The sequence below is a fragment of the Rhinatrema bivittatum genome, chromosome 8 (genome assembly GCF_901001135.1).
Source record: "Rhinatrema bivittatum chromosome 8, aRhiBiv1.1, whole genome shotgun sequence".
In the NCBI taxonomy this organism is placed as follows: Eukaryota; Metazoa; Chordata; class Amphibia; order Gymnophiona; family Rhinatrematidae; genus Rhinatrema; species Rhinatrema bivittatum.
In genome coordinates, this window is record NC_042622.1 from 224,412,086 (window position 1) to 224,425,584 (window position 13,499).

Sequence of the window (13,499 nt, forward strand, 5' to 3'; positions counted from 1 at the left end):
TGTAATACTGAGACAAAGAAAGACTGATTCCTGGTTATTTATTTATTTATTTTATTTATTTTTATTTTTTCTATACCGACATTCCTGTAAAAGTACAAATCATATCAGTTTACAATGAAACTTCAATTTCGTTCTAAGGCGGTACATGGAACAATGAGGCCAGTTAACAGTAGAAACACTAAACGTAACCTAAAACTCTAGAGACTCATTTTAACATAATCTAAAAACTCATGAAACTAAAATTAACAGAAAATACAGTAAATAATATAAATAAATCAATATAATTGATGTGCATAAATAAGCTCAGGGGACGGAGGTACAGAGGAGAAGGTAGAAGGGGGGTAAAGAGAAGGCAAGGAAGAGGAATGCGGTGTCTAGCCGGAGGGAGGGATTGGGAGAGATAGGAGTAAGGCAAGGGGGAAGAGTGACTAGTTGTAGGATTCGCTTGGGAGAGATCAGTTGAAGGCGGGGGGCGATTAGGTGTCTTGAAAGGCTTGGATAAAAAGCCATGTTTTCAGTCTCTTTTTGAAGACAGTGGGGCAGGGTTCTGTCTCAGGTCGGCTGGGGGGGTGGAGGGGAGAGTAATGCATTCCATTGGTGTGGACCAGCTGTTGAGGTGAGCACAAGCTGAAAAAAATTGCCTCCTGTTCTATGTGTGGATTTTGCCAGCTCTCAGGCAGCAAAAGGAAATGTTTGCTACCTACATAGCTCAAAATAAAAATGTTCATTACTTTTATTTATTCATTCTTTCATCTTGCTCTGACATTTCTATTTTTTTTTTGCCCTGATCTATCTAATTTCTTATATTCTTCCATTTTATATGAGCACATCTGCAATTTATGACAAGTTGAAAAAAAGTTACACAGTTGGTGACTACAATGGGCCAATCTGAACCAAACTCAGGATTCCCCGACAGCTGTCACTGGAGAGGCCAGTTCAGTTCACTGTTCTGCCATTGAAACTTACAGATGGATAGACAGACAAACATATAGGCTGACCATCAACAACAGACACTGTGGCACTGACAAATATGCATAAAAATGTTTCACATTGACTCAGCTTTTCAGCTGTCCGTGCTGTTTTTGTGCTGTACATTTATAAATGGGATACCTTTCTGCAATTCTGCGGAAGGTCCTCTTTTCAGCTATTTGTGCTGTATTCATGCCTTAGGTGTATCCTTGTGAAGGGAGCATGGGGCTCTGAAGAGGTTCAGTATGGGGGCGTTTTGATTTATTTATGTTATTGACAGTGGGAGTGATTTAAGTGGCAGTTAAATATACAACCTTTGTTCAGATTATTTTATAACTTGTCTTTCATATTTTAGAATAATTTGCATATTTCCTTTACTGCAACTACAGCAATAGTGAAGGGTTTTTTTTCACCCTAAATCAGCAGTCCATAACTTGATATTTTTGTAACTTACATATATATATAGAGAGAGAGACAGCATATATCTGTATTTTAACATAATTCTACTTCTTAAAATACATTTTTTAATATTTGTATTTATTTTGTTGTCAGTGGGTGACAACCTCTTGGCGACTTACAATAAAAACATTCAAAATCATTTACATAAAAGAATAAAAACATAAAGCCATAAAGGAAAATAAAAAAAAACAAAAATAACAGACGATGACATAAAAGGTGAAATAGGATTTCAAGGACACTAATTTTAACCTATTGTGAACCAAACAGTAATCAGCCCACCTTGACTTTTCCCTTAATTCGTTGAGAAAACCAGAAGTTTACAACAATAGAAAATTGTAAGGTGTAAGAGATAAAAATCTGCTTATGAAAACCGAAAGATGAAAGTCTTCCTGGGTGCTACTGAAAAGTGTCCAGGGCTGGGGGGGGAAATTTGTAATAGTTTCACAATAGCCTAAACCCACTTTCGACTGTGCACGGTTAAAGCAGTTCCTTTTGAAAGGTAACTTGATGAAAAGTAAGCATAAATACTGTACCTGGTCCTCATTACTTCTAATGAGCGGAAATAGTCTGCAGATTGAAACTGTGCTGCTGTTGCAGTGGGAGGAGGGGGGGGGGGGGGGGAAGATACAGAAGACCGACTGAGCCCTTTCAGGTGGTAATGGAAGATTTAATCTTTTCAAAAAAAATGAAGGCGTGGTCTGCAGTCGAAAGAAGATGTCATGAGGGCAGCTCTGCGAAAACCCGCCAATCAGAAAGGCCGCTCGGACTCTTGTCACAGCCCAAGAGGACCGGAGCCAGCTAAAGCCACAGGACCCGAGCGGGCGCCGGCAAGGGAGGCGCGAGGGGGAGGGGGATGCGGCAGCAGCCCCGAGCTGCGCTCCAGCACCACGCGATCCCGCAGCCCCTCCAGCGCCAGGACCGGGGGCCACCCCCTGACACCCAGCCCCCCCCTCCTCCTCACCCAAATCAGAGCCCAGGAGGAGCCACCGCCGCCCGCCACGACGCCGGCCCGGGATCCAGCCTGCAGAGGCACAAGTTTCAGCAGCCAAGCCAGAACTTCCCCCGGCCGCCGCCGCCTCCAGGAGCCCTGGGCGCAGAGCCTCCGTGCCCTGCAGCATGGCCGAAAGAGGGGGGCCCGCCGCCGCCGCAGAATCCAGAGCGGGCTCCCGGCTCCCGGCAGCCCTGCTGTGACTGCCCATCGGAGGAGCCCCAGCGCTGGAGGCAGCCGCAGGACTGCAAAGGGGGCGAGCAGAGCCGACTGCAGCAGCAGCAGCCGCAGCAGCCTTGGGCGGCGGGGAAGGAGCCGTCTCCTCGCCTGCGGCGGCAGCCGCATACCAATCGCGAGCGAGCGGGGCCGGCGGGAGAGTCGCGCCCCCGAGCCTCGCCGGGACTGCCGCAGAGCCGGCCGCCGCTTCCCTGCCCCTGCCAGCCCGGGGAGGCGACCCGAGCGCAGCCCTCGCGAGCCGTCCAGCAGCAGCCGCAGCCTGGCGACTGCGAGCGAGGGGGGGGGAAATCAATGCCGGCGAGCTCAGCATGCGGCCCCGGAGCGCCGGCTCCAAGGAAACTTATCTAGCGGCGGCAGCAGCAGCACGAGCAGCCTCTCCCACCCCTCTCACTGCCCCTGGCCGCGGCAGCAGGAGCGAAACCCGATCCGGAGCGGGGAGCAGCAGGTACATTTATATTTCAATAGGCTCGGCGTGCCGGAATGTGCATCGCTCTGCAGGCGCCGCGCTTCTTGTCATTGTCGATCCTTGAAAATGGGGATGGGGGGATGGGGGAGAGAGAGAGAGAAAGGAGCGAGAGTTGAGCGCTTCTCTCCCCCAGGGAGCAGCAGGTAGGGTTGGGTTGGATCGGCAACCCTCGGAGGAGGCTGTAATGCAGCATCGAGAAGGCGTTCAGGCATTGTAGCTCCGGGTAACCCAACCTGGAGGAGTGGAGTCCCCCCCCGGGAGCCGAATTACAGCAGGAGGAGAGGGCGGCGAGGCGCTCCCCGCCTTTACAGGTAAAAATTGCTGCTAAGGAGCTGGGGGACTTGGTTGGAATAAAAGCACAGCTGTGTGTCCGAGCCCCCTCCGGCCGCGTGCCTGCCTGGCCCGTGGGGCTCCCAGGAGAGCCCCACGGCCGAAGGCTTTCGATGCCTCCTCCCAGGGTGGATCGCCCACTGCGGGCCCGGAGAGGGGCACGCGGCTCCCATGCTGATAAAAGTTTCCAGCCTTATTGTCCCGGGAAGGAAAACGCCCCCCCTCTAAGCGAGTTATTGTTTGCTGCCAGCGATCGCGGCACCGTCCCGGGTTTGACGGCTCTCGCTTTCAGATATTATTATGGAAACTCCTCCGAGGCGGGAAAGCAGGAGATGCTAATGAGGCCGAAGTCTCAGTTAATGCCTCACCTTGGTTGCTCCTGCCGAGAACCCTCCCCGGCCATCCCAGGTGTTTTGGACCTAAAATAACCGGGGCCTGTCCCGAAGGAGGATACCGGAGAGATCTCTGACTCGACATCCTCCCCCCCCCCCTCCCTTCCAATCTGCCCTGCAGCAGAGCGCCCCCACCCTTCGGCCTGCAGCGAGGGCAGATCCCCGGAGCTCAGGTGCTGGCCCGTGGGGGAGGGGGGAGAGGCTGCCCAGGGGCGCCCTGTTATCCGAGGATCCTGCTTTCCTTTGCCAGGAGCAGGCTGGCACTGGAGGATTTCTCCTTCGTGAGCTGGAATGCGAGATTCTTTTCAGGGATGCTGCTTTTAGGAGGTATTGCCTTATTTATTTATTTATTTACATATATTTAGTCTCTCTTCTTTTGTAACTTCATAAAGGGCTCCAAGTAGTTAGATAGGAAAGCGCGGGGACAAAACAGCAATTTCAGCCTGGCCATGAATAAAAGATACGATGGAGGATGCACGACCTGTGATGTAAATACAGTATTATTGATTAAATGATGCAGAAGGCACTGCATAGGTCTAACCTGAAGGAGATTATGGAAGGAGTGCGCCTTCCTGCCGCTTCTGTTCTTTGCTTTGACTTTCACAGTAAATGCTGCCCTTAGATTCCTCATGTTTAGTGAAAGGACTCCAGGCATCCTGCACCTACCTTCCCTTCCACGGTGATATTTTCACATTGATCTGGAAAGTCACTTTATAAATTTATGAAAGCCTTAACTGTGAAAAATAATCTGCATGCCTGTTATCCCAGGTTAGCCAGAGCCAGTGCCTTTTCATGCTTCAGGATACAAGGAATAGAAACGACACACTTTATCCCAGAGCTGGATTCAGCGGGGAAAACATGACTGTCTTAGTGGTCTCAGCACAGATAGTAGTACTGTTTCCTTTTTATATTATTATTTTTTTTAATTGTCCCATTGATCGATATTAGCTCCAGCTGTTCCTTGCTGGGTGTGGGGCAGTCTGATTACATTAGGGTTAGGGAACAGATCTCAGAACTCAGATCACCCATGCTCCCCACCCTCCAAAGCTGGGTGTTAAGATTGTAAGACCTTTGTGGCAAAAATCCTGCAGCCATGTCAATTACTTTGCACAGTGCTGCCCTAGTAGGCGTGCAGTGGATTAAGAAAAACAGTAAAGGTTCATCCAGGGTGCGGCCACTAGCGGCTTCATATAGTCTAATAGTTTCTCACCAGATGCCTGGACTTACATCTTGAGCCTGTTTTTAAAAACTGCAAACACAAAATGAATCTGACTACAATACCGAAGCTACAGCAGGCTGCCAGGTAACGGTTGTTTAGATGGTGGTCATCCATCAGGAGTAGAAGCCTATGAGAGATTCAGGTCACTCAGGAGCAGGGTATTGTTTTTTAATGGTTGGGCAGCACTTTTTTTTTTCCCAAGCCATCGGCCCGTCTTGTTTTTTTTATTAAGGCGTTTAAGGAGTGGGAAATGCCAAACGTGTTCAGGGGGGCTGTAAGTGTTGCTGAAAATGGTCCCGCCGCTGCCATCTTAGAGTGTCGTCCTTGGACCAGTCGTTTCATGCCCATGTCAGCCTACTTCATGCAGGGCTCTCCCATCCTCCAGGGCTGCAAACGGGTCTGGGTTAGCAAGCTATGCAAGTTCACCTTGTTTTTACATCAGATGTATCATGAACATTCATTTAAAAAAAAATAATAAAAGAAATGCCATATTGGGTCAGGTCAAAGGTCCATCAGGTCCACCATCCTGCCTCTGACAGTGACCAATCCAGGTCATAAGTACCTGGCAGGGACAAGCAGTGGCTTTCTCAAGCCTACATGGCTAATAATGTTTTAAGGGCATTTCCCCCAGGAACTTGTCTAAGCCCTTTTTTAAACCCATCTACGCTAATTGCTTTCACCATGTCCTCTGGCAACAAATTCCACAGTTTAATTGTGCGCTGAGTTAACTAAAATACTTTCTCCAATTTTGTTTTAAATTGGGGAAAGTTCCATGTACATCCTGACCGTCAGCTATTGTATGAACACAACTATAATGCTTCCTAACCTATTACATAATGATTGCATTGGTGTATTGCATATGCTAACTGAGTCCTGGCATCATATCTCTTTTTTTTTATTCGACACTACTTAGTGTGTAACCTATATTCATCAAATGCTAAATTCAGCTGCAGTCTTATGTTTGTTTTACTCTGCTTTTGTTTATTGTTTGTTATTTTATATCATTTATGTATGTTTCTTTTACTTGTAAACCGCATCAAACAACCCATGGAGAAAGCGGTATAAAAAATGTTTTTAAATAAGTGAATAAAAATAAATTTGACTAATCATCCACTACGTTACCTGCTGTGAAGGCAGAATAAAAAAACAAAATTATTTGAACTGAATGTGCTACCTGGCATGTTCCCTAGCCCAGGTACTATTGGAAAGGGTGAATAACTGTTTCCTGTTTACTTGTTTCACCCTGCGCAAGATTTTATAGACTTCTAGCACATCCTCTCTCCTCCAGGCTGAAGAGCCTAATCTGTTCAACCTTTCCTACTGGGGAAGCCCACCCATCCCCTTTCTAATTTTCGTTGCTCTCCTCTGCACTTTTTCTAGATCCATTATATCTTGATTGAGATGAGGCAACCGGAACTGCACAGAATACTCAAGGTGTGGTCGCACCATGGAGCGATGCACAGGCACGATGAGATTTTCTGTTTTAGTTGCCATTCCTTTCCTAAAAAAGTACCTAACCAGTCTATTTGCTGCTTTTGTTTAATTGTTGCCGCACCCTGGGCTGAGGATTTAGGCGGGGATAGCTTGAAAACCAGGACCTCTTAGAACTGGAAAAAAACCAGGACCTCTTAGAACAGCTACTGCTGTTCTCTGCTCTTCACCTCTTTTGAAACCGGGTTGGATGCAAGCAGGGCAAGGTGTACCGCTCTCCTTCCCCGAGTGTTACTGCATGTACATTTTCTCTGAAGCTTAAAATGACAGAGCACGTCAGGATGCTGCATGATAGCAGGCACTCTGTACTACGGAATGACTGCACTCGTCTTCGTAGAGAATGTAGGGCATAAAGCTCCTGGCTTCTCGGCTTGCTCGCTTTCTTTTTACATTCGTTTTGGCCCTGCAGTTGTCTCCTGCTCCTTGGGACTCCTAGCCCTCTGGGAACTGGCTTCTCCTTGTGGTTTGCGGTGCCAGGGGATTTTCCCTCCGTTCTAACTTCCCTCCTGTTGAGGAGGAGCTGTTAGAGCAGCAGGTTGAGCACCCAAAAGAAGCCAGGGTTCAAATCCCACTGCTGCTCCTTGTGACCTTGAGCAGTCGCTTCACTCTCCACTACCTCAGGTATGTGAGCCCCTTAGGGGGCAGGGAAATACCTGCAGTAGCTGAATACGATATGCTTTGAACTAGCTGGTCAGTCAGGAAGGGCGGAATATTCACAACAACAAAATAAATAGCCCAACCATCACACTGTCTTTCCTCAGTCAGGGGCCACAGACGGTAGCTCCCTCCAGTACTTGCCTACCTGTGCACCCTGAATCTGGTTCCTGGGAGTCACTGTTGCATGATGGCTGGGACCCTCTTCTGAGGTCATGGAGCAAAAACTGGGTTCAGGAATCAAACCTTGACCCGCCATCTGGCAGTGCATAGCACTGCCACGAAGCTACTGTGCCAGGCTGCTCAGACAGCTTTCTAAAGGGACTGTGGTATATTCATCAGTATTAGGATAAGGTCAGGTTTGCCTTGTAGTTATGAATTAATTATCACACTTTTCTTGGATAACTAAGACATCTCACATAAGCTTTTAACCTGAGGCCTGGAGGAGCATTTCTGAGTACTCGCAATCATGATCATACAAAGAAGTCTCATCTCTACTCCCTCCCATATGCACACACCTCCCCCCCTAGATCATTTTTACATTTGCAAGAAACCCGATTGAAAACTGACAGCTCTGCCCATTAGTGGGGATGAACTAAGAAAGAGCCAGGCCAGACAGGAGCATCAACCTTTACTCTTACAGTTACAACTAGAGAACCATAGTCCTATATCTTGCAAATATGAAAATGTTGGAAAAGCTGCAGTAAATGCTATAGGATTGTGGTTTTGTCCATTATATGAATTTATAATGAACAAGTATTCTCTTCCTTTTTTGCACTTTATTGACTCTTTAATCCAAGCCAATAGAATCTGAATTCAAGAACACATGGGATAAGCACAGCGGGTCTCTGAGGGATTGGTAGGGATTGTAGAGCTGAGCAGATGTGTGGATAGCAGACATATAGGTCATACAGTCTTTTTCTACCATCATGGGGTTAGCCAGCTGTGTAAGTTAACTGGATAAGACTTATCGAGCTAACTTACACAGGAGATAAGTATTTAAGTGAGCTGGATAATCTTTTGCTCTGGGCTGTTTTGGGCCACATCTAATTTATCCGGTTATGTGACTTATCCAGCTGAGTAGTATTGATGGATATTCAGCCATTTTGCTGGATAAATTGGACTTATCCAGCTAAGTGTTATCATCCACGTGGCCAGAATGAACAAACAGACAATGAAACGCGGGAAGCTAACAAAATCAGCAGCACGGTAATAATGGGTGATTTCTATTGCCCCAGTATTGACTGGGTGAATGTTACATCAGGACATTCTTGAGAGAGAAAGTTCCTAGATTAAATAAATGATTGCTTCATTGAGCAGCTGGTACAAGAACCAAGAAATGGGAAACTATTTTAGACCTAGTCCTTAGTGGAACACAGGATTTGGTGTAAGAGGTAACAGTGTTGGAGCCACTTGGTAATACTGATCACAAAATGATCAAATTTAACTTAATAACTTGAGGGAGGGCACTAAAAATCTACTGTGACAGCATTTAACTTTAAAAAATGTGATTTTTGATAAAATGAGGAAAATGGTTAGGAAAAAACTGAAAGGAGTAACTGCAAAGGTTAAGAGTTTAGCACAGGCATGGACATTATTTAAAAATACCATCTTGGAAGCCCAGATCAGATGTATTCCCTGCATTAGAAAAGGTGGAAGGAAGGCTAAATGACTACTGTCATTTTTAAAAGGTGAGGTGAGAGAGGCTATATCTAAAAGAACATGAAGAATGAAGAAAACAGGAAACAAAATAAGCCCTGGCAAGTTGGATGCAAAGGAAAGAAAAGAGAGAATTTTAAAAAGTTTGCTGTGGAAGCCACAACTTATAATAAAAATGTTTGCAGGTACATTTGAGGTAAAAAGCTTGCGAGGGAGTCAATTGGACCATTAGATGATCAAGAAGTAAAAGGGGCACTTAGGAATGACAAAGCCATAGCAGAGAGCCTAAATTAATTCTTTGCTTCAGTATTCACTGAGGAAGATGTAAGAGAGATACCCATGCCAGAAATGATATTCAAAGGTGATGATTCAGAGGAAGTGAAACAAGTCTCAGTGAATCTGGAAGATGTATTAGGGCAAATTGACAAACTAAAGAGTGGCAAATCACCTGGACCAGATGGTATACATCCCAGTGTGCTGAAAGAAATGAAAAATGAAATTGTGGACCTGCTATTAGAAATTTGTAAACTATCAGAAACAGTCTATGGTACCTGAAGACTGGAGATGGCCAATGTAACACCCATTTTTAAAATGGGATCAAGGGGTGATCCAGGAAACCTCAGGCCAGTGAGTCTAATATCTGTGCTAGGGAAAATGGTAGAAACTAATAGGGATGTGCAATCGTTTTTTCCGAATTAGGCAATGTGAATGAAATTGCCTAATTCGGAATGGTTCAGGAGAACCGAACAATGATAGAATATTTTCCGAAATTTCGGAAAAAATTCATTTTTTAGTTAGCACGCACTAACTCCCAATAGTGCGCACTAACCCGAAAATTGGGGCTCCCGAAAAACCCCCCAAACCACAGGAAAAACAAAATTCCCGTGGGGGGGGGGGGGCCCTGAAACGAAGCCTGACACGAAATTTTTACCTGATGCACATCTCTAGAAACTATTATAAAGAACAAAATTGCTGAACATATATATGTATTGTAATGGGACAAAGCCAACATGGCTTTGTCCCATTACAACATATATATATGTTCCTCCCAGTGGGCGAGAGATGGTACCGCCCAGTGGGAGGAGTCCCACTGAGCCTCACCGTCGGGAGGTGAGGTCTGAGCCACAGGTGACCCAGCCCAGCGAGTACAGGAAGAACAGGAGACTGGGGTGTGGATGCGGTTGCCAGAATAGGTCCCCCTAGTGGTGGAGTGCTGAACAGACCCCGGGGAGCGGGGAATGCAGGCAGGGTATGGAGGAGTGCTTGCGAGGGCGACCCCCAGGAGGAGGAGCCATGGAGAGAGTCGGCACAGGAGGCATGACGTAGGCTTACCCGAGACATGGGGAAGCCCAAGGGTCTCTGGCAGAGCAAGAGGACGCTACCCCGAGGAGCGGGGGAGTGCGGTACAGTCTCAGGAACAGGCAGGACGCTGCCCGAGGAGCGGGGAACGTAACGTGGTAACAGTAGTGTGCAAGGTGCTGCCCCAAGGAGGAGGGGAGTGGCAGTCACAAGCGGTGGCAATGGCCCGCGGAGCAGGGTACACTAGCGCTAGGACTCCACAAAGCAGCGTAGTGAGGCAGTGACTCACAGGGCGGGGTACACCTACGTTGGTCTCCTCGAGCAGAGTAGAGTGGCAATGGTCCGCAGAGTGGGGTCCACTGAAGTAGAGGCTCACGGGTAGAGTAGGATGGCTGTGGTCTGCAAAGCGGGGCTCACCGAGGTAGAGTCAGACGGATAGAGCATTTCCTGGAGCAACCCCGAGGAGCGGGGGAGATGGCAGACAGCTTCCGAGGTGCAGGGCCCTCCGAGGAGCGGGTACCCGAGAGTGTCTCACGCCAGAAGTAGCAGGAATCGGCGTCTGTAATGAAACAGCAGGAATCAGCAAGGAGGGAACTCGTTGCCAAGTCAATGAGAGCCGGGCTCCGATGGTGCTTAAGAGTCCAGGGCTAATGATGTCATCAAGAGGAGACACCCCTGAGGTTCCCGCCCTGGCGTCCTTAAAGGAGGGCCATGGAGTGTGCACGCGTGCTTAGGAAGGCCCGGGAGAGACATGGCAGTCGGCGGCGTCCTTGCCGCCCTGGGGAGTCCTGGGACGGAGCCGTGAGTGTCTGAAGCTGCTTGCCCCAGCCGCGAGCCTTCCCAGAGGAGAGAGGGCGGCGACACACGAAGTGAGTAATAGCGGTCGCAGCCGTCTGCAACCGAGGGTCATAGCAATAAATGACCTGGGAAATGGGAATAACGAGTGAGGTGATCAAATTTGCTGATGATACAAAATTATTCAAAGTTGTTAAATCATAAGAGGATTGTGAGAAATTGCAAACCTGGCATGCAAATGGCAAATGAAATTGAATGTGGACAGGTGCAAAGTGATGCACTTAGGGAAGAGTAACCCAAATTATAGCTACAAAATGCAAGGTTCCACGTTAGGCGTCACCACTCAGGCAAAGGATCCGGGTGTCCTCATTGAAAATACATTGAAATCTTCTGCTCAGTGTGCAGCAGCAGCCATGGAAGCAAATGGAATGCTAGGGATTATTAGGAGAGGAATGGAGAATGAAAGAGAATATCATAATGCCTCTGTATCACTCCATAGTGCGACCTCATCTTGAGCATTGTGTGCAGTTCTGGGCACCGCGTCTCAAGAAAGATATACAGCTGCGCTTATAAGTTTACATATCCCTGGCAACATTTGTAGATATGTAGCATTTCAGGAAAACATGAGTGATCAGACAAAACCCGTCTATTTTTAATGTGCCTCTAATTAAACTATTATGCATCACAGAATAGCACAATCATTAAACCATAGCAATAAAGGAAGTAATAAAATGGTCCTGAAACTTTTGCATACGCTTAGTGCTTAATGTTGTATGCTGCTTCCTTTCCCGTCAATGACGGCTTGCAGTCTTTTGTGACAGTTGTGAATGAGGCCCTTTCTGTTCTCATGTGGTAAAGCTGCCCATTCCTCTTGGCAGAAAGCCTGCAGGTCCTGTAAATTCTTTGGTTGTCTAACATGAACATCATGTTTGAGTTCTCCCCAACGTGGCTCAGTGATGCTGAGGTCAGGAGACTGTGATGGCCACTCCAGAACCTTCACTTTCTTCTGCTGCAGCTGCTGAAGGGTTGACTTGGCCTTTTCTTTCGGATCATAGACATGGGAAGTCCGAGGGCGCCCCATGTGCAGCTTCCTGGCTGATGAATGCAAACTTTCCTCCAATATTTTCTGATAAGATGCTGCCTTCATCCTGCCATCAATTTTGACTAAATTCCCTGTGCTACTGTAGCTCGTAAACCTCCAAAACAGAAGAGATCCTCCTCCATGCTTCATGGTAGGGATTAGTTCGACTCCTTTCCAAACATAGCATTTATGGGTGTGACCATAAAGTTCAATTTTTGTCTCATCACTCCAAATTATCTTGTTCCAGAAGTGTTGAGGCTTCTCTAGGAGCTGTTCGGCATTTTGTAAGCGGGCTGGTTTGTGGCGTTGGTGCATCAATGGCTTTTTTTTCTGGCAACTCTACCATGCAGCCCGTTTTTGTTCAAGTTTTCCTTATTATTAATACTGAAACCCCCTCATCACTTTGTTTCAGAGAAGCCTGTATTTCAGTAGAAGTTGCTTGTGGGTTTTTCTTTGCACCCTGACAAATTTTCTTGGCAGTTGCGTCTGAAATCTTTCTTGGTCTGCCTGACCATGGCTTGGTATTAACAGAACCCATACTTTTCTTACTTCTTGATCAGAGTTTGAACAGTACTGATTGGCATTTTCAAATCTTTGGATATCTTTTTATATCCTTTTCCTGATTTATGAAGTTCAACTACGTTTGCTCGCAGATCCTTTGACAGTTCTTTTGCTTTCCCCATGCTTCAGTAAACACCAAAGTCAGTGCAGCCCTGGATGAAATGCACAAAGGTTTCTCAAGAGCTAAGAAACACATTGACTATTTATACACAGACACTTATTACAATCAAACAAGGCACAGGTGTGGATACCTTCCCTTCATTGCCATCTCAACCTGTGTGTGTCAGCTTGAGTGTATATTATCAGCCCAAACATTTAAGGGTATGGAAACTTTTGAACAGGACCATTTTATGATTTCCTTTAATGCTTTGATTTTTTAATGATTGTGCTACTCTGTGATGCATAAAATAGTTTAATTTGAAATACATTAAAAATAACAGACATGTTTGTCTGATCACTTATGTTTTCTTAAAATGCTACATATCTTACAAATTTTGCTAGGGGTATGTAAACTTATGAGCACCACAGTAGCAGAATTAGAAAAGGTACATAGAAGGGCAACCAAAATGATAAAGGGAATAGAATGATTCCCGTATGAGGAAAGACTGAAGAGGTTAGGACTCTTCAGCTTGGAGAAGAGACGGCTGAGGGGGGATATCATAGAGGTTTATAAAATAATGAGTGGAGTGGAATGAGTAAACTTTAATCAGTTTACTCTTTCAAAGAGTACAAAGACCAGGGGACACCCAACGAAATTACCAGGTGATACATTTAAAACTAATCAGAGAAAATGTTTTTAAAATAAATACATTTATTCAATGCATAATTAAGCTCTGGAATTCATTGCCAGAGGATGAGGTGAATGCTATTAGTGTAGCTGTGTTTAAAAAAAGGTTTGG

The 13,499-nt window shown here is 46.3% G+C and overlaps 1 protein-coding gene across 3 annotated transcripts in view; it reads left to right on the plus strand.

The window, feature by feature from the left end:
• The window catches only part of KCNN1 (potassium calcium-activated channel subfamily N member 1), a 140,445-nt gene that overhangs the window by 45,774 nt on the left and 81,172 nt on the right, over positions 1-13,499 (plus strand). For 2 of the 3 annotated variants that reach the window (XM_029613743.1, XM_029613744.1), the window contains exon 1: positions 2,195-3,098. The exons of the other annotated variant lie outside the window; for it this stretch is intronic. The gene's annotated coding sequence lies outside the window, so the exon portion shown is untranslated. Of the gene's footprint in view, positions 1-2,194; positions 3,099-13,499 lie in introns of those variants that run through there. 3 annotated transcript variants of the gene reach the window in all.